This window comes from Mesocricetus auratus, unplaced genomic scaffold (genome assembly GCF_017639785.1).
Source record: "Mesocricetus auratus isolate SY011 unplaced genomic scaffold, BCM_Maur_2.0 Super-Scaffold_100015, whole genome shotgun sequence".
NCBI lineage: Eukaryota > Metazoa > Chordata > Mammalia > Rodentia > Cricetidae > Mesocricetus > Mesocricetus auratus.
This window is the reverse complement of record NW_024429198.1, coordinates 7,910,570-7,929,717: the sequence shown is the minus strand read 5'-3', so window position 1 is coordinate 7,929,717 and position 19,148 is coordinate 7,910,570. Positions and strand designations below refer to the sequence as shown.

At 44.8% G+C, this 19,148-nt stretch overlaps 1 non-coding gene across 1 annotated transcript; it reads left to right on the top strand.

Annotated features, from left to right (window-relative positions):
• The first annotated feature begins 14,084 nt into the window (after nt 1-14,084).
• Nucleotides 14,085-14,157, top strand: Trnav-uac. The gene has a single exon. It is a non-coding gene; the product is annotated as a tRNA-Val (tRNA).
• Nucleotides 14,158-19,148: the final 4,991 nt, after the last annotated feature.

Below are 19,148 nucleotides of genomic sequence, written 5' to 3'. Positions count from 1 at the left end.
TTGTCGTTTCCAGCTCTTTCATGGAGGCTTTCAGTTTATCCAGCTTCTTAAGCAGGTCATTCTTCTCTAATCCATGCTGCTCATCAAGCTTGATTTGCCACCACACACCTTTTCCCTCCAGGCCCAGATGTTTTCAGCACTGGGGATAAAACCCAGGACATTACACAGGCAAGGCAAGCAAGTTACCACCAAGCCACATTCCTTCTAACATTTGTTTTTGTAACTAAATCCTCTGCTATTGATTTTGTCGCAGAGATCAAGACACAAAATGAATGAGTTCCAAGCTTTCTGAAGACATTTTCAAATAAATGACATCAGCAACAAGCAAAATTCTATGGATAGATGTTGTGTTACTCCATTTTCTGTTGGTGTATCAAAATACACTTTCTAAAGAAAAAAGGACTGATGCATTCATAGTTCTGAGGCTTTAGGAGCACACTGCAGGCATTGATTTGATTCTGAGGGCCACATGGTAGATGTTACCACAGTGCAGAAACCGCAGAGAGAGACAGGGCCAGAGAGGAGAGAGAGAGAGAGAGAGAGAGAGAGAGAGAGAGAGAGAGAGAGACAGAGACAGAGACAGAGACAGAGACAGAGAGACAGAGACAGAGACAGAGAGACAGAGAGAGATATAGAGACAGAGAAAAGAGAATGAAGAAGAGAGTGATGGAGAGACAGAGACAGAGACAGAGAGAGAGAGAGAGAGAGAGAGAGAGAGAGAGAGCGTGCCAGAGAGAAAAAGGCAGAGATAGAGAGGCAGAAAGAGGAAAGGAGGAGGAAGAGACTAAAGATCTAGAGAGAACCAGAGAGAGAACGTCAGAGACCAAGAGGGGGGTGGGGGTGTCAACAGGGGCCAGTCTTGCTCAGCTAATGAATAACTACAAAAGATACCAGGAGAACAGATTAATCCCTTCCAAAGTTGACAAGTTGACGCCCCAATTTCTTTCCAATACTCTCCACCACTTACAGGGTCTACCATCTTTCAGCATCACTATATGAAGCTAAGGAACAACCATAGAAGGGACACATTCGAACCATAGCCAAACCATAAAGTGTATTGCCTATTGAAAATGCTTGACAGGGTCCAGCAAAATGGCTTATCAGATCAAGGCACCTGCTGCTGCCTCTAACAGCCAGGGTTCAGTTCCCCAGGAACGCATGGTGGAAGGAGAGAAATTACTCTTGGAAGTTGTTTTCTGAATTCCAATAAACATACTGTAAATAGATGTAACAACAAAATTTTTAAAAAGAAAACACTTGGCTGGGAGTACAGCTCAGGTGATATAGTACATTCATTAGGCCTTGACTTTGATCCCTAGCACTGAATAAATTTGGGAATGATGGTATATACCCATAATTTTAGAATTCAGGAGGCAGACACAAGAGAACCAGAAGTTCAGGGTCATGTTTGGCTACTTAATATGTCTGATGCAAGCGTGTGCTATGTAAAAACTTGTCTCAAAAAAAGGTGTCAAGAAAATACTTGACAAATCTTGTGTTATTGTGATTTTTTGTGGTTTATCTTTAATGTTTTTCCTCCCCTAAGCACCCTTTATATTGCTGGGTGTACAGGGTCCCTGTCGAAGGTTCTTGGTCTTGCTGATAAAAGAATCTAAAAGCAGATACAAACCAGGCATGGTGACTTTAATTCCAGCATTCAGGCGTCAGAGACAGGAGGATATCTATGAGTTTGAGGCCAGCTTGGTCTACATAGAGAGCTCCAAAGAAACCCTGTATCAAAAAAACCAAGCCCTCCAAAACACTGGATACAGAAGGGTACTTGAGAACAGATTATTGGAGTCAGCAAAGATAATGGGTCAGACAAATTGGAGATTTTGTGAACTAAAAGGAGGAGGCTAATGAAAAGAGGAAAAGTTAAAAGTTAACAAGAATACAAATACAAAGATATACTTTAGAGGAAAGAGATCAAAGCAGGAGAAAACATTGTCACACTCTCTAAGTAAATAAAATGAAAATGTAGGAAGCAGCTAGAGGACGTAGTGGGTGCATGTGACGTCAAGTCTTGATGACCTGAGTCCAATCCCCACAGCTCTCTTGGTGGAAGGAGAGTTTAGTTCTCAAATCTGGACAAATGGTAACTGAGATGCCTATTTAACATATCACATTGGACCTGGCCATTAAATTCTCCCAGCATCCCTCAGTCCCTAGCTGGTACAGGCTGAGGCCAGCATCCCCTGCCCCCTACCCTGAGTTCTCCAGCCTAGGAACTGGGTTTCCCTTCCCCCAGCTGTCCTTCCTTAGATAATACAGCCATTTTGTCTACACTGGTCCTTTTGACTCTTCATCCTTTGCCTGCCTGGTCTCTTGATCCCCTGGCTTCCTGGCTCGCCCCTCTTCCTTCTCCTCAGAGGCCCAGCTCAGAGTCATGTTCAGTCTGGACTCTCCCGGGTGTATCTGCCTCCCTCATACAGTAAACGCTCTCCTCCACCATGCCTAGAAGCAGTCTTGTCCTCCTTTTATTTCTATTTGTTCAAGAACCAAACAATAGGTTTTCCTCTGACCACTACCCAAGGGCTGTAGCATGTGTGTACATGCACATATATAAATTAATAAGTAAAAATCTCAAAAGAGCAGAAAACATCTTGAGCCAGTTATGAGTAGCTTGGAAATTTTGTTTCACATCATTTGAAAAATGCCTCCTTTAAATTTTAGTATTAGTAGCCACAGATCAGGCCATTTGTCTTAGAGGAAGTATACACATTGGCATTTTTGTATTAACATAATTCTACCCCCACGAACTCTTCCTGTGCACCACCCCACACCCTCTCAAATTCATGACCTCTTCTTATTTATTATTGATACGCACACACATACACACGTACAAATGCCACCTGAGAAGTCCATTTAGTGTTGCCTATTTAGGGCTGATGGAGTAGGCCTGGATCTCCTGTCTGGAGGCTTGTCTCGGGAGAAGATGGCTGTCAATTGCCCTGTGAGAGCTATGGCATCTTACCTTCCAGATTGTCTCGATACAGTCTGAGGAGGCTGCTAGCTGCAAAGTTATCCCAGAGAAAAGTTCTGTGTAGAAGAAACATGAAATACAAAAACAGAAAACCCTTCCGATTCTTATTGTAAATTGTAGTTTGCCTCTGGACCACCAGGGGGTGCATGGGTTTTGGTCAAAGACGGTGCTGTGCAGGAGCCAGGGTGATATAATTACTGCCAGGTGTGTGTGTGTGTGTGTGTGTGTGTGTGTGTGTGTGTGTGTGTGTGTGTGTGTGTGTGTGTGTGTGTGTGTGTGTGTGTGTGATGGGAGAAGTGGTTTGCCGCCTCTTTCTACAGGCCCTAGGAATTAACCCTTCAGTTGGCAGAGTGGAACATGTCTTGTCTGATTTGGATGCTGCCTTCGGTCACTGTTCTAAACGGGATTTACAAAGCTAGGACATTAAGCAAATGTGCTTATTCTTGGTTTTTTGGTGTTTTCATTTGACAAATTGAGCAGGCTTCTGTTGCTTTCTTCTGTGTCTACGTTTAGACCACATCATTGGTCCAGTGCAAAGCCTGCAAAAACCGCGTGGGAGAACGATTCACGATTCGGTTTCAATTGTGCCATCAAGGACTACCTCACAGCGAAGGCCAGCTCCCTTTGCATACAAAAAGAAAAACACAAATGGCACTGGAATTCCTAGAAGCAATGTTCCATCTTGTGTTTGTTGCTTTTGTTTGTTTGTCAGGTAGTGAGCAGATGGCCTGGCTACATCAGTATGGAATGAAGGCAGACTGACTAGGAAAAAGAGCTGGGGGGGGGGCTGTGGAGCCAAGAGGGGCTGAGCTAATAGCCTCCTATCTCCCTGGGGCACTATTTCTCCAAATATAGTTTCCCCCCTACCTGCACTGAGCCACATGGAGGAGAAGAGCCTATAAAAATGCAGGTTTCTGGACTGCATCCCAGTGTGAACATCTGGACCACAAATCTCATTCCACTTGTATCTTGAACTGAGTTCCCCAAATGATTTCTTATGGATAAACCTGGGAAATGAGAAGTAAGTCTCCTGGGGTGAGTGGGAGGGGACATGTGTTACCCAGAGGTGATATTTTTGCATCAGGCTTCAAGCACCGTTGCTCTAATACAAAGGTCACACACGCCAGGAAGCCACCCTGTGCAAAGCAAAGGGACCAGTGTCCAGACCTGAGGGGTCAACTGGGAAACTTTGTGAGATGATAGAAGCTAGAGTCTGAACACCATGAGGAACCATCAGAAGGATAAGCAGGCCTCTGGAAAGGGCTCTGAGAGTTCCCTGCTCTGTGCCATTGAGAAACTCCCAGAACCCCAATGCAACATTGAGAGACGTTGGTTGTAGCTGCAGAGCATCTGTGGAAATCTCCGTTGCTCCAGAATGTCACTCATATTGCAGGCAGGCAAGCACCTTTCTTAATTTTCCCTCCTGAGCTTCACTGGTGTCCAATTTTGTCTTGTTTTTTAATCTTCTTTTCAAATGCAAATCCCCTGGGGAAAAATAAAACTTCCATTGAGAAATGATGATTTCTCACTCTAAGAAATACTTTCATAAGTTGAGAGGAAGAGTAATTTTAGTTGTTGTGTTTTTGTTTGTTTGTTTGAAAACAGTGCCTTCTTGTATAGCCCTGGTTGGTCTGAACCTTTGAACTCACCTGCCTCTCTCTGACTCTGAAGTGCTAGGAAGAGGCAATTTTAGAATTTGGAAAGCTGGAGCAGAGGAGAGAAGGAGACTAGAACATTGGTTTCAGGGACACTTGAGGAAGCGCAAAGTTGGAGAGTACTTCTAGTCTCAGAAGGCTTTAAGCCCTAGCATACTACTGGTCCACAGAAATAAGAAATACAGCCTATTGTAAAAGAAATGAATCTTGGCTTCAAACTTCAGAACAGAAGACAGGGAACTTTGTTTCTGTATGGATCCTGATTTCTCTTTTCTGTCTCTGTTTCCACCTAGACTAGTCTGTGGGAAAATAAAAATATTTCCCCCACCACCAATTTAGTGACTAAAGCAGCAGAGGGGCCTGTGTTATCACTGGATAGAGGTGTCCAGATTCTTGTGTCATAAGCCAAGAAAACAGGCAGGGACTTGTAAATAGTAGTAATGGGAGAGGGAATTTCTTAAGAATGCACGTGGCGCCGGGCGGTGGTGGCGCACACCTTTAGTCCCAGCACTAGGGAGGCAGAGGCAGGCGGATCTCTGTGAGTTCGAGGCTGGGCTGGACCGATAAGCCTCCAAAACAATACAGAGAAACCCTGTCTTGTAAAAACAAAAAAAAAAAAAGAAAAACAACAACAAAAAAAAAGAATGCACGTGGCTAGACATGGTGATACAGGACCCTGGAGGGAGAGGCAGGTAGATCTCTGTCAGTTTGAGGCCAGCCTGATCTACATAGCAAGTACCAGGCCAGCTGGAGCTACATAGTGATACCCTGTCTCAAAAACAAAACAAACAAACAATAAAAAAAAGAAAGGAAGGGAGGGAGGGAGGGCTCCAAGAGAAGCAGACGAGACAGCTTGGAGGAAACGTTAGTAGCATGTAGGCATCTGGTGTACAAAGGATTGAGACCACTCTAGGTTATTTGCATAGCACGGAGATTTTCTGTACAAGCTCTGTCACCTGTGGGCATGATGCTAGGCGATGGCAGTTTTCCAGTTCTCCTTCCCGCCCACTGGTTCCTTTCGAATGCTAAAGCACAGCCTGTGTGCCTCAACTCTCCTCTCTGTTCTCTTGCCTCACTAGCTTGGATTCTACTTGCCGTTGTCTCTCCAGATCCAGCTTGAAGAGAGTAATCTTCACACTTGCTTCCAAGGTTATTGTGGCAGGGAAAAGAAAATATGAATAATTGCATGTAGGTTCTGTTTTAGGGTTCTTCAGAGAACTAGAACCAATACACAGGAGGTGTGTGTGTGTGTGTGTGTTTAGAAAAAAAGAGAAATACAGAGACAGTCACAACCAAAATTTTCTTTGGCCCACACAATTGTGGGGGTTGACAGATATGAGATCCACAGTATAGGCAGGCAAAGAGACTACATTACCGCTTGAGTCTGAAGGCAGTCCCAAAGCAGAATTTCTTTCTTAGGAGACCAAGTTTTTATCCCTTATGTTTTTCAAGGGATCAAATGGAGCCTATTGACACTTTAGAGGGTAATATTTTATTCAGTTCTCCTGATCCAAATATCAAACACATCTAAAGTGAATTCACAAAGGCATCTACAATATTGTTTGACCAGAAACTGGATACTATAGCCTAGCCAAAATAAGACATAAAACTGACCATCAGAGACTCTTATGTTTAGTCTAGACAGGATCCATCTCACCTTTGATTAAAGGTTATTGGGCAAAGTTATATCATTTGGATACATGGACACATGTGACTTCAAGGGGACACAAAAATTCAAAGCTTGCCGTTTCCCCATAGGGAAGACAGAAAATTTGGTAACAGCTCTAAATGGCGATCACATCTTTATTTCACTAGGGTGGTGGGGACATGTTTTAAGCTAATTCAGAGTCCTCTTTTCCTGGGTTCCCTTTGTCAGGATTAGAGGAGGGCATCTGTGTAGAGGTGTCTAGCCGGTGAACCTGTAACGATGACCATACCCCCTTTAGGCGTGACTTCAGGCAGACAGAAGCAGAAAGAGGGAAGTTTGAGGCATGGCTTTCTTTTCCATTGTCTTTCTGGTGGGTCAACCGATCAGGTAGGAAGCACAGAGAACTGCTCCCGTGGTTCTCAGTATTTTTCTGTGTAAGTGTTTCCCAAAAAAACACCCATTTATCATTTAGCTTGGGTCTAGTGAAATCTTTACACCCACGCCTTCACATCTGGACCTCATTTGCCATCTATTCAGATTGATATCATCACAGAGACATCTATGCAGTCTCAGTAACCTGCCTCCTACATTTCAGTTTGCAGGACTTCCTGAGAACCCAAAGTTCTCACAATCACATCAGGACCTCCCTGAGGCAAGTAGAATTATCCTGCTTTTCCTGGGTCACTCCAGAGCACAAGGAACTCTTGGAAGCTAGGGTGGGGAGGACTGTTAGTTGATCTTTAATGTCTGTTCTCTTCTATAGAGCTAGAACTCCCATTTCAAATCTGGATACGTGTCCGGAGTAGTCATTACATTTCCTGGACTTCCTTGCAGAAGCCTACCTTCCTTCCTCCTGCTGTCCTTCCTTTTGTTCTTTGGTAGAGCCATAAGAGTAGTGTCTGACCATTGTTGTAGACTCATCAGACACATACAATAACCATTAAGGGGTCTTACAAGTAGAGGGGGATCCCTTCTTCTTTGCTTCCTCCTCTCTGCTGTCTGGGACATGAATGGGGGTGACTGTAGCATGAATAGCCACTTTGGAGGATGAAGAGGCCTTGAGAACGGAGGTCATGCCTTGTGGAGCAATGTTTGGAGTGCCATATCCACTGATAGAGAGGAAATATATCTTCCTTAACTCTTACAAGTTCACTGTTGGGACTCTGTAATAGAAGACAGATTAACCAGAGAAATACAAGCAGATGTGTTTTTGCGTAAGGTCCTATGAACCAAAGAAACCTAAATGAAAGGTGGATAAAGGCTGTCACTTTGAACTCTGAAGTATAGAGGAAAAACTAGTGGGTTCTGATTAGTTTTCATATTCCTCTGATGTCTCCATAGGCTAATGAGGTCAACAGTCATTAAAAATGTATATCTTGCTAGGTATGGTGGCACACACCTTCAATCTCAGCCCTCTGGAGGCAGAGGCAAGAAAATCTCTGTGAGTTCAAGGCTAGCCTGGTCTGCATAATAAGTTCCAGGCTAGCAAAGGCTACATAGCAAGACCCTGTCTCAAAGAAAGAAAGAAAAAGAAAACAAGAATACATCCTGCTTCGGGTTAGTAGAGATCTTTTCTGCATCTGCTTCCTTCAGTCTCCAGCTCCATAACCTTCCTGTTTAGAAGGAGGTGGGTTCTCATCTTTATAGCCCTTGGCTACCATCTGCTGGGTTAAAGACACTTAACTTCCTACTCTCTTAAGCTGTGTTCCCGATTCTTCTTATCACTTGCAGAACACCAACGAAGTGCTGTAATTGGTTTTCTTACTCTTTGTTCTTTGGGGGCCTACCACCCAGCTCCCAAATAAATACAGGGAAACTTATTCTTACATATTAATGTCCGGCCTCAGCTTGGCTTGTTTCTAGCCAGCTTTTCTTATCTTAAGCTATCCCATCTACCTTTTGCCCCTGGGTTATTACCTTTCTCTATTCCATATGTCTTTCTTTATTTCTTACTCCATTCCTGGTTGATTCTCCTTTTTCTCAACATTCCCTTTTCTCTCTCTCTCCTCTTATTTATCCTCTCTGCCTGCCAGCTCTACCTATTTCTCTCTCCTGCCTAGCTATTGGCCATTCAGCTCTTTATAGGACCAATCAGGTGTTTTAGACAGGCAAAGTAACACAGCTTTACAGAGTTAAATGCAACATACCTGTATGTCATTAAACAAATATTCACAGCATACATGTAATACATCTTTAACTAATGTTCCACAACAAAACACAGGATAGGTGCCTGAGTGGCACAAAAGACACAGAATCTGCAGCATCAGAGCTGCCTGACCCAGGACCAACCCTCAGAGAGGCATGCAGATGGTCCATTCTCTCTCCTTCTTTTGCTCTTTGTTTGCAGACACAGATGGAGAGAAAGGAGATGTAAACCAAGTCTAACCTGGAATGCTATGTCAGCTACTGGGAAGGAAGGGTAATTTCTCTTCAACCTTCAGACACTCTTAGTTGGGAGTGTCCGTATTAAAAAGCTCCTTGAGGTGGCCTTAGATGTTATGATAAGGCTTGCTGTAGTTGTTGAAGTTCCCTCAGAAGCAATCCCAAGTGAGGATTTGAGTGCAAGTAGTATATTCTCAAGTCAGATGGAGATGTGAGATGAAGATGCAAAGGGATTCAATAAAGGCTGTGGTGAGAGCAACTGGAACTCTTTGGAGGGAGTGCTGAGAATAACAGCATATGTTCCAGGATTATCTAGACTATCCCTGTTCTGGCTCAAGAAGCTGAGGACCTTGGCCACTTATTTATTCCATGTTGGCTGAGTTGCTTCTGGAGGCATTCATTCTCCAGAACTTCCTGATTGCTCCATCTGCAGGCCTCAGAGGAGTCTGCTGGGGCCAACAAAACACTTTCAGGGGAAGCTGTAGTGTCCATGGTCAGAGACAAGGGCCCATGGGTCCAGTACTCGTGTCCAATTTGACTTCTCTCTAATCCTGTCCCCACTGTGAATAATTTGCACAGGTGGGGGGAAGAATCTTTTAAGAAAGGAATTAGGCACTGGAGAGATGGGTCTGTAGTTAAGAGCACTTGTTGCTCTTGCCAAGAACTCAGATTCTGCTCCCAGCAGCCACATGGTGGTTTGCAGTCATCTATAGATCTTTGGAACTCAGAGGACACAAGGATGCACACAGGGTGCACAGGCATATGTGCAAACAAGATGCTCATACCACAAAAAAATAGATAATTCTTTTTTAAAGAAAGGAGTTAGCTTAACTTGAAGTGAAACATGAACGAAGTACTTGGGACTTCTGTTTTCTGAGTTCCACACAGTAGTGTTTTTACCAGGGCTAAGCTATATAATTTACATGACTCAGCCCATATGAAGATGGTTGGGTCTTATGCAGAAACAAGTCTTTCAAGATATCAACAGCAAAGCATTAAGGAGGTGTGAGACCATTCTATGCATGTGTCCTGTGCAAACATACAGCCCATGCTCTCTGGGCTGGCCAGCCACCAGCTCTGGGGTGTTTGGAATATTTTACAGGTGGCTTGAAAAATCCCTCAGTGTTAGCTCTAGGTTTCCAACTTGAATTTCTTGTTCTCCATGCTTCTTTCTTTCATGGGTTTATTTTTTTTCCTCTCTGATTCCTGACACTGAAGATTCAAGAGGGTTAGCATTCTTTCAAAGTACCTTAGAGCACCCATCTTCTTGTTTTTGACCTGAAACAGTCCTATTCCTGGATGAACTGTGGGAGATGAACATGATTGAGTGTAAGACAGACTTTTAATCCCTTGGTTATAATGAACTTCCAGGTTGTTCAGTGTGTTCCTAGCTTTACTTGTCTTGCCTTCTTCATCTTGTGACCCCCTTAGTCTAATGGTTGAGAAAACAGATGGTATCAGCCTACAGTTATTCTGGCCATGGCCTGTCATGCGGTCCCAGTGGGAAATAATGGACCAGAGGAAGTAGATTGGAAAGGGTTAATTTAAGAAAGTGTGAAAATATCAAGTCAATAGGGTTAGCTCATGAATCTGAACAAAAGAAACAGGGTCTTGACACCCCTGTCTCTGGTCTCTACTCTCTGTCTATATCCCTGTAGTGACTGTGTGAGTTGAGGGCGTGGAAAGGTTCTCTATGACTCTTTGCTCCACCCAGGCTTGGAGCAGTGTTGAGACGTGCCCCTCTCCAAATAAAAAAATAACAAAAACAAACAAACAACCTCCCCCAAATCCTCTTAGTCTTCCACCTCACTTTTCCGTCTGTCTCTATCATACTTTCAGACATCCAGAGGCCATTCTTTGTTGGTTTTGCACTTTTTTCCATAGATCTCTTTTCAGCATTATTTATAGCAAATAACCTTGGAAGTTAGAAGCTGACTTCCATAGATCACAGGACAGCTGTTTTGTCTGACCACTACAATGTAGATAACGATTTTCTCTGGGGGCAAAGGAGACACAGACTTGCTAGTGGCATCTTTTTTGTTGTTGTTGTTTTGTTTTTCGAGACAGGGTTTCTCTGTAAAGTTTTGGAGGCTGTCCTGGAGCTCACTCTGTAGACCAGGCTGGCCTCGAACTCACAGAGATCCGTCTGCCTCTGCCTCCCGAGTGCTGGGGTTAAAAGGCATCCACCACCAACGCCCGGCGCTAGTGGCTTCTTAGTTAACTGGTTTCACACTCAGTATTCCAAAGTGATCTTTACCTGACCAGTTCTTTTCACACCCTTGAGGGTTGAGGGGGCAAGGGGACTGAGAGAACATGGGGTGATGGGCCTGTGGGGCTGTGAGTGGATACACATACGGGGTTTCAGGTCAGGAGACCTCACAGCTGCAGGACTAGCAGGTGTTCAGGGACAGCTTGACTATTTGACCTGACTCTGCAGGACTGTCTGTTTTTCCTCTGGGTCAGGCACTTTCTGTGTTTTTAAAGGTAGCACTTCAGTCTCTGAAGTGTTTTAGCTGTTGATTCTTTTCTTCTCTTGCCTTCCTTTACTGTCATCTTCAGGTGTTGGAGGTGCTAATTATTAATGTATGTTCTTTGACTTCTTAGCAAAGCTCCATGTGTGGATCAATATGAACTGGAGTAATTCAGGGGGAACTTTTTGAGCTCCTTGGTGGCCTTGTAAATATAATCCAACATTTGACTAGTAAATTGCAAAGCACAATGAATCATAAAAAGGGTTTGTTGGCTTGGTGGTGGTGCATGCCTGTAATCTCAGAACGGGAGAGGTAGAGGTAGGAGGATCAGTCACCCGTGGCTGCTAAGTTTTTGGTCAGTGTGAGCTATGTGTGGCCCTGTCATACAACAACACAACACAGCACAACACACATTCACATATGTGCAGCACACTTAACACTCACACATATGCACACATATATACACACAGAGCACACTCAAGCATACACACACAGCACACATGCACTCACACATACACACACAGAGCACACTCACACACACTACATACATGCACACTCACACACACTACACACATGCACACTCACACACAGCACACATGCACACTCACACTGCACACAGAGCACACACACACACACAGCACACATGCACATGCACACATTTCTGCAGATTCCAGAATGTCTCCCACGTGCTGCTGCCCCAGACTTTCACCTCGGGGACTGCAGAGCCTTTTCAAGATCAAAGGCTGTTTTCTTCAGGGGCACAAGAAAGTGGAGCCGTGATGTGCTGCAGTGCAGATCTCAGGGCCACCCCTGTGGATTGACCCTCAGAGCATCATTCCATGAATTCCTGCACACAGGGGCTAGGCAGCAGCAGCTGGCTAGACTCCTTTGTGGTCAGCATTTTGCATAAGATCATAGTCATATTGTGTTTTATGCTGCTTGTAACTGAATACCACAGGCAAACTAATAGAGAATAGAGGTTTGCACGGCTCATTGTTCTAAAGACTAGGAGGCTCAAGATGAGGTAGCTGGTGGAACTATTCTTCCGAATCCCAAGGTGACTGTCTTATAACAAGACAGAGCTAGCAAGCCATAGAGAGAACTCCTTTTACATCAAAGCCACACTAGAAATAACCCATTACTCTACAAACCAGCAATTTCATGAATGGGCTGCCCCATTCATGAAGACAGAGTACTAATGGCCATCACCTCTCCACCGTCCCACCTCTTAATATTTCACAATAGCAACCATGTCAATCAGTTTTCCATAACACTGACAAAATGCCTGTGGATAACAACTTAAGGAAGGCATAGCTGGCTCATGGGTTCAGAGATGTCAGTTCGTGGTTGACTGGTTCCGTTCCCACAAGGTTTGGGACAAGGCAGAAGCGTGGGGATGGAAGGGCATGACACAGGAATACTGTTCCCTTGTGGCTGTCTGGAAGGAAAGTCAGAGGGTGGTCCGACAGGGAAGCAGACGTAAAGTCACCCAGTTTCTCTAGCTGGGCTCCACTCCTTAAGAGCCTATTCAGCTATGAACTGATTGTATTTGTTTTTTGTTGCTGTGACAAAATCAAGTTAAAGAGGAAAGGGTTTATGATTTTGATCACAGTTTGAAGGGGAGGCGTGGCAGCAGGAATATACGGCATCTGGTCACACTGTGCCCACATTCAGGAAGCAGAGAGAGATGAACATCAGGGTTCAGCTCACCACCTTCTTTTTGTTAACTCTGGGAACCGCCCATATCTGTGTGTTTCCACTCCTATGGTGCATTGTCTGCTAAGATCTAGAGCCACCTGGGAGACCATGTTGGGTGTGGCTTTGGGAATTATCTTGATTAGGTAAACCGAGGCAATGAGACCTGCCCACTGTGGGTGGAACTATCCCCTGGCTTGGGATCTGCAGTGTGTGTGTGGGGGGGGGAAGATGAGCTGAGTATCAGTGTTCATCTCTCTCTGCCTCTTGGCCATAGATACATTGTGATCAGTTGTTTCAAGTGCCTGATGCTTTGACTTCCCCAGGATGATGTACCTGAACTTTGTGCCAAAGGAAACCCTTCTTTCCTAAGTTGCTTTTGTTGCAGCATTTTCGCACAGTAACAGAAAGGTAAGCAAGAGCCCTCTTTTCTGGATGCTTCCTGATAGATGCATGCAGAGGTGTATTTCCTGGTGATGTGGTGACTGTGAGGGTGTTACAACTTAAAATTGACCACAGCTAGGTCCTGCTTGAGTGAGGGGACACCTCCCAAGGTGAGGGATTCTGTTTCCTTCTGGAACAGCTATGGGAGAGTCTCTACTGCTTCATACATGTTGGCATTGCTGCTGCTAACCTGTCTGATGTGGTTGTATTAATCAGGAGGGGCACTTGAGTTTCAGGATAGCTCAGTGACAGAGTGCTTGCTTGGCATACAAGCACCTGAATTTGACCTGCAAAACTAGAAAAAGAGGCATAGAAAATTACACCCAGTTCTGCTCAAAGCACTTTAATTCCATCTGTTAAAAAGACCGTCATTTGCATACTAATATATTAGAACAAGACACCATCTGCTGGCAGTTGTAATAAATAAATCTAAGATGTCTACGATGTGACTTGCAAACCCTGTGAGCTATGTATGCTTCAGAGGTGTGCAGTGTCAATAGCTAGGTAACTGTTAGAAGATTCTACCTCACATTTCTCCTATTCCAAGACTGGCTTCCTGATTTCTTCAGAAGTGCTTATGTCACAAATAGGTTTTAACACATCCCTGATACTTAGTGCTGTTAGCTATATCTGAAATGTCCTCATTGGGCACCAGCTTGACAGCACTGGAGTGTGGCAGGAACTTTGAAAGGTAGGACCCATTGGCAGATATTTAGGTCTTTGGGGGGTGTTCCTGAAGGCAGGGTTTAAATGAGTCCACCAGACCCAAGATAAATGATAAGTAGGTATTTATTAGGAAAGTACTTGGTTCCATAGTGTAGCGGTTATCACGTCTGCTTTACGCGCAGAAGGTCCTGGGTTCAAGCCCCAGTGGAACCACCACAAGCTCACTGGCAAGGCCAGATGCCACTACATAGTCCCTCAACTGTGATTTTAGTACCATGGTCTCTGCTTCTTTCTTGTCCTCCTCATCATGGCTATCGGGTGACTCTGAGTGAACTGTGCCAACTTATCCTATTGTGATATGGTCCTTTACTACAGACCCAAAAGCAATAGGACCAACTCACTACAGACTGATGTTTCTAAGATTGTGAGCCAGAACAAATCTTTTCTCTTGATAATGATTTTCCTCAGGCATTTTTTTTAGAATAATAGAAAACTGACTTGATGGAGGGTTCCAGTCTGCCACTAACAACTGCAACACAGAAGACTGACAAGGTGACAGCAGGGAGGATGGAAACTTCATAAGACTCCAAGGTTTGTAAAAAGAAAATAAATATCTCATGCCAGGCGGTGGTGGCGCACGCCTTTAATCCCAGCACTCGGGAGGCAGAGGCAGGCAGATCTCTGTGAGTTCGAGGCCAGGCTGGACCGACAGCCTCCAAAACAATACAGAGAAACACTGTCTCGTAAAAACCAATATATATATATATATATATATATATATATATATATATATCAGAAGAAGACTCACAAAGAGGCTGGAGAGATGGCTGTGCCAGCTGGCTTTTGTGAACTTGACACAAACCTAAACTTGACACAAACCTGGACATACTTGGGTATTGGGAATCTTTTCTTTTAAAATTATTTTTTATCTTTTGGGATTATAACATAATTATATTATTTTCCCTCCTCCAACCAATCCCATTTTGGCCCTGTTCTCTTTCAAATTTATGGTCTTTTCCCCATTAATTATTGATATATATATATGTTTACACACATATGCATTTCTAAATACAGCCTATGCAGTTTGTATACTGTCACTTGTATGTATAGTTTCAGTGCTGACCACTTGGAATGGGGTAACTAGTTGGTGGGCCTATTTCTCCTGCTCTCAGCATTCCTTGGTTGTCTGTAGTTCTTTGTGTAGGGTTGATCTCGGATTTTGCTTGTCACTTTAGCATATCTGTTGATGTCATCCTTGCTCAGCTCTTTATGTAGTCATGACAGTGAGACTTGATGAGAGTAGCTTTTGGCATTGCTAGTGGACACAATCTTATAGCAAACTCCCTGGCCCTCTGGCTCTTACAATCTTTCTGCCTCAGGAAGATGGAACAGTTTCCTCTCTCTCCACTCCTCCCAGCTCCCCTCTCTTCCAGAGTCACTCCCTCTCTGTTTCCTCTTCAGAAAAGAACAAGCCTCCAAGAGACAGTTAGATGGGACAAAACAAGATACAATAAGTCAAGGCAAAAGCCCTCATTTTGAGGCCAGACAAGGCAACCGGTAGGAGGAAAAGAGTCCCAGAAGCAGGCAAAAGAATCAGAGACACACCCCCACTCTTACTGTTACGGGTCTCACAAGAACACCAAGCTGACAGCCATAACATATACACAGGGGATCTGGTGCAGACCAATGCAGGCCCTCAGCTAGCCACCTCAATCTCTGTGAGCCCATGTGAGCCCTGCTTAGTCCATTCAGTGGGTCATGTTCTTCTGGTGTCCTCCATCCCCTCTGCTCCTACACTCTTTCCTCCACTTCAAGAAGAGGGGATCTTAATTAAGAAAATGGCTCCATAAGATTGGCCTATAGGCAAGTTGGCAGATCATTTCCTTGATTAGTGATTGATATGGGAGGGCCCAGCTCATTGCACATGGTGTCAAATGTGGACTGGTGGTCCTGGGTTCTTCAAAGAAGCAGGCTATGCAACCCATGTGGAACAAGCCAGTGAGCAGCACCCTTCCATGGCTTGTACTTCAGCTCTTGCCTTTGTTCCTGTATGACTTGTGACTTGAGAACTGTACTCTTGCCTCCCCAAGTTGCTTTGTGTCATGGGGTTTTTATCACAGCAATGATAACCCTAACTAGTACAATAGTTCAACAGCTAAAGGTAATGGCCACTAAGCCTGATGGGTGGCCTGAGTCTGACCCCCCCAGTTGTTGACTGACCTTTATGTGTGCTTGGGGAAGTGCACATAGCTGCCTCCCCCAGGTAAATAAATAAATGTAATAAAAAAAATAAAAATGAAACAACACTAGAGATGTCAGCTTCCAACCCTGGCACTTGGGAGGCTGAAGCAGGAAGATCTTCCTGGGTTATGTAATGATATCTTGTTTCATAAAACAGACCCAAACACATATATACACACACCACACCCACACACACACACAAGGAGGGAGGGAGGGAGGGAAGGAGGAAGGGAGACAGACAGACAGACACAGACAGACAGACAGACAGACAGAGAGCTCTTCCTTATAGAGAGTTCCTTGGAGATGACACATAGTAAGTTCCACGTAGGAGAGCTACACAGTCAACAAGATGGGACAACCTATATTTGCTTGAGAAATAAACACAGTAGAGATCTTGAAATCAGCAAGCATTTCTTCTATGCAGATTTACAACCCACCATCTTAATGCCTTTAAAAGAAATTCCTCTGTAATCACCCTGGTTTACCCCTGTTTTGGAAAGGAAATAGCTGTCTGACCCAGCCTGCAAATGGCTTTCTGATGAAGTGCGGACTCTGGAAGAGCTCCGTGGGGAGCTGGACACTTGGGCCTCTGTCTTCTCTGGCTTAAGGTCTTCCTTCCGGGTTTCCCGTCTTTGTATGCAGTGCTGCAGTCTTGAGTTTAAGGTTTAAGACAGCTTGCTTCTTCTTCCTTTGCTTGCTTTCTCTTTACTCCCCTACCCTCCCCCAACCTCAACCCTGCCAAACATTTGTGGTGCTAGGAGTTGTAACCACTTCGTCCTGCACGGTAGGCAAGCACTATGTCCCTGAACCCTATCCCTGGCCTCTCTTCCTCCCCTAACTGCCTTCTAATCGTTTTGTCAGTTCTCAAACTTGCAGTAAAAGCTAAGTAGAGGAAGGGACCAAGGCCTTGATTTTGATATAAAGACTCTCTCTCCTTCTATGATGTGCTTTGTTAATCACTTGAGGATGGGGGCGGGGAGCTCCCCAAAGACAACGGGAAAGCTGGCCTCCATGTTTTACCCTCCTTGCTCTGATCTTGCTGTAGCAGGTTTTCCTTCCCTGAACTCTCAACCCCTCCCTTAGCCTGAATTGTCATACTGGCAACTTCATCCAGGATTTTCCTGGATGGATCCAGGGCTTTGAGCCAGGAAAGTGCTGGAAAGAGAAGGCTCATCCTGGGGGAGTGACAGAGGGAGGGATCCAAATCCCTGACTAATTGCAGCTTACAAAGTCACTAGGATAGTATACTAAGAAACCTGTCTGCAACACTGTTATTTGGATCCATTTTGAATTCAATCCTTGGAGGAAGAAGAGTAAAAGAGAGAGAAAGAGGGAAGAAAAAAAGAAGAAGAAAATCTTTCCTGTTACAAATAAAGTATCACAGATGCTAACTGAAGATTACCAAAGACAGTAAAATAGGCCAAGAAAAGGTGGGAGTTGGGGGTGGGGTGGGGGTGGGGGTGGACCAGGACAAAGGCAGTGCTTCGGAGCTGATTGTTGATACTGATGCTGGTGGAGACTAAAGGACACACACACACGCACACGCACGCACGCACACGCACGCACGCACACGCACGAGCGCGCACGCGCACATGCACCTTCAGAAACCTAGAACTGGGACCTACATCCAGCCACTTTCTTCCTGTAGAGGCACATTATTTTTCTTCCTTGTTCTGGAAAATGAAACTCAGTTCTGCAGTATGTGGGTGTCTTTAAAAAAACAAAATGAAGTGTTACTCAGAGGTGCAAAACATGGCATACAGGCTGAGGTATCGGTGGATTTTGCCTCCGAGACAGCTATGTCCCGCCCCCAATAACAGTGCTATGGTTTGGGGGAGAGGAGGGGTAAGTTTGCTTCTTCTCTGCCCATGTGATTGTGGTGTGAGGGGCTCCCACCTCCAGCTGACCTCTATGTCCCTCCTCCAAGTTGGGTGTACCGAAGCAATTGTTGACACTGGAAGGTTCCTGTGACTTCCATCAGATGGAGGACTTTCCTTACACGGTGGTGAAAGAAAGGTTTACTTTCTGTTATGGGTACCAGACATCCTGTGATATTGAAGGGCCCAGGCCCTCACCCAGCCCCCTGCTTTAGCAGCTATGACAGACTGCAGAAAAGACCCAGCAAGATGTAGGCCCCTGATAGCAATATGTACTGAGCTCCCAACATTGCCCAATCTTGCCTTAAACACTAGAAAGCCAGATACCCTCCATGTGGCAAGGAACCAATCAGAGGTTATCCGGCATGCTCTGGATGTGCTTTACCGATAACAATGGAATGCAGAGTTTAACAACTGCTCTGGGAGGGCCTCTAGGCATAGCAACCTTACTGCAACTGCAGTTAACCAATCAGCACAGGACAGGTTGCCCAAGCTCAGAGGTGCACCAATCCTGAGGCTGTTGTTATGCAACCAACAGACTCTCAGACACTCCCCTTGCTCTACCCCACTATATTCCCTGCCCCGCTGCTGCTCAAGGTCCTCCTGCTTCGCTCTCTGTATCAGATGGACAGGGGAATCCGAGTTAACTTGTAAAATTAAAAACTCTTTGCTTTTTCATCCGATTGGGTCTTTTGGTGATTTAGGGGTTCAGAGTTTGGACACAACAATATTCATGTGGCATTGCCTCTGGTTTGTTTTGTAAGATCTTGCCTGAGAATGAAGCCAAAGAAGATCCCCCAGTAAGGAAGAGAAAGTCTTTGAGGACACTGTGATCATCTGGATTCAGCAGTACCCCATGCATGGGATGTTAGTCCGATGTGCTAGAAGCCTGCCCCATGTCTTTGCTTTTAACCACTCTGCAACCATGTGTCTATCACTTGTTATCCAGTGGCTTTAGAAAGCCCAAGAGGCTTATCTAGGTCTCTGGCCTGGGCAGAACAAATAAGAGCTGTTGCTAGCTGCCTTTGCCTCAGCAAGCAGCCTGGAGACATATTTCCAGATCGTGTTTGACTCCCAGAGTACAGC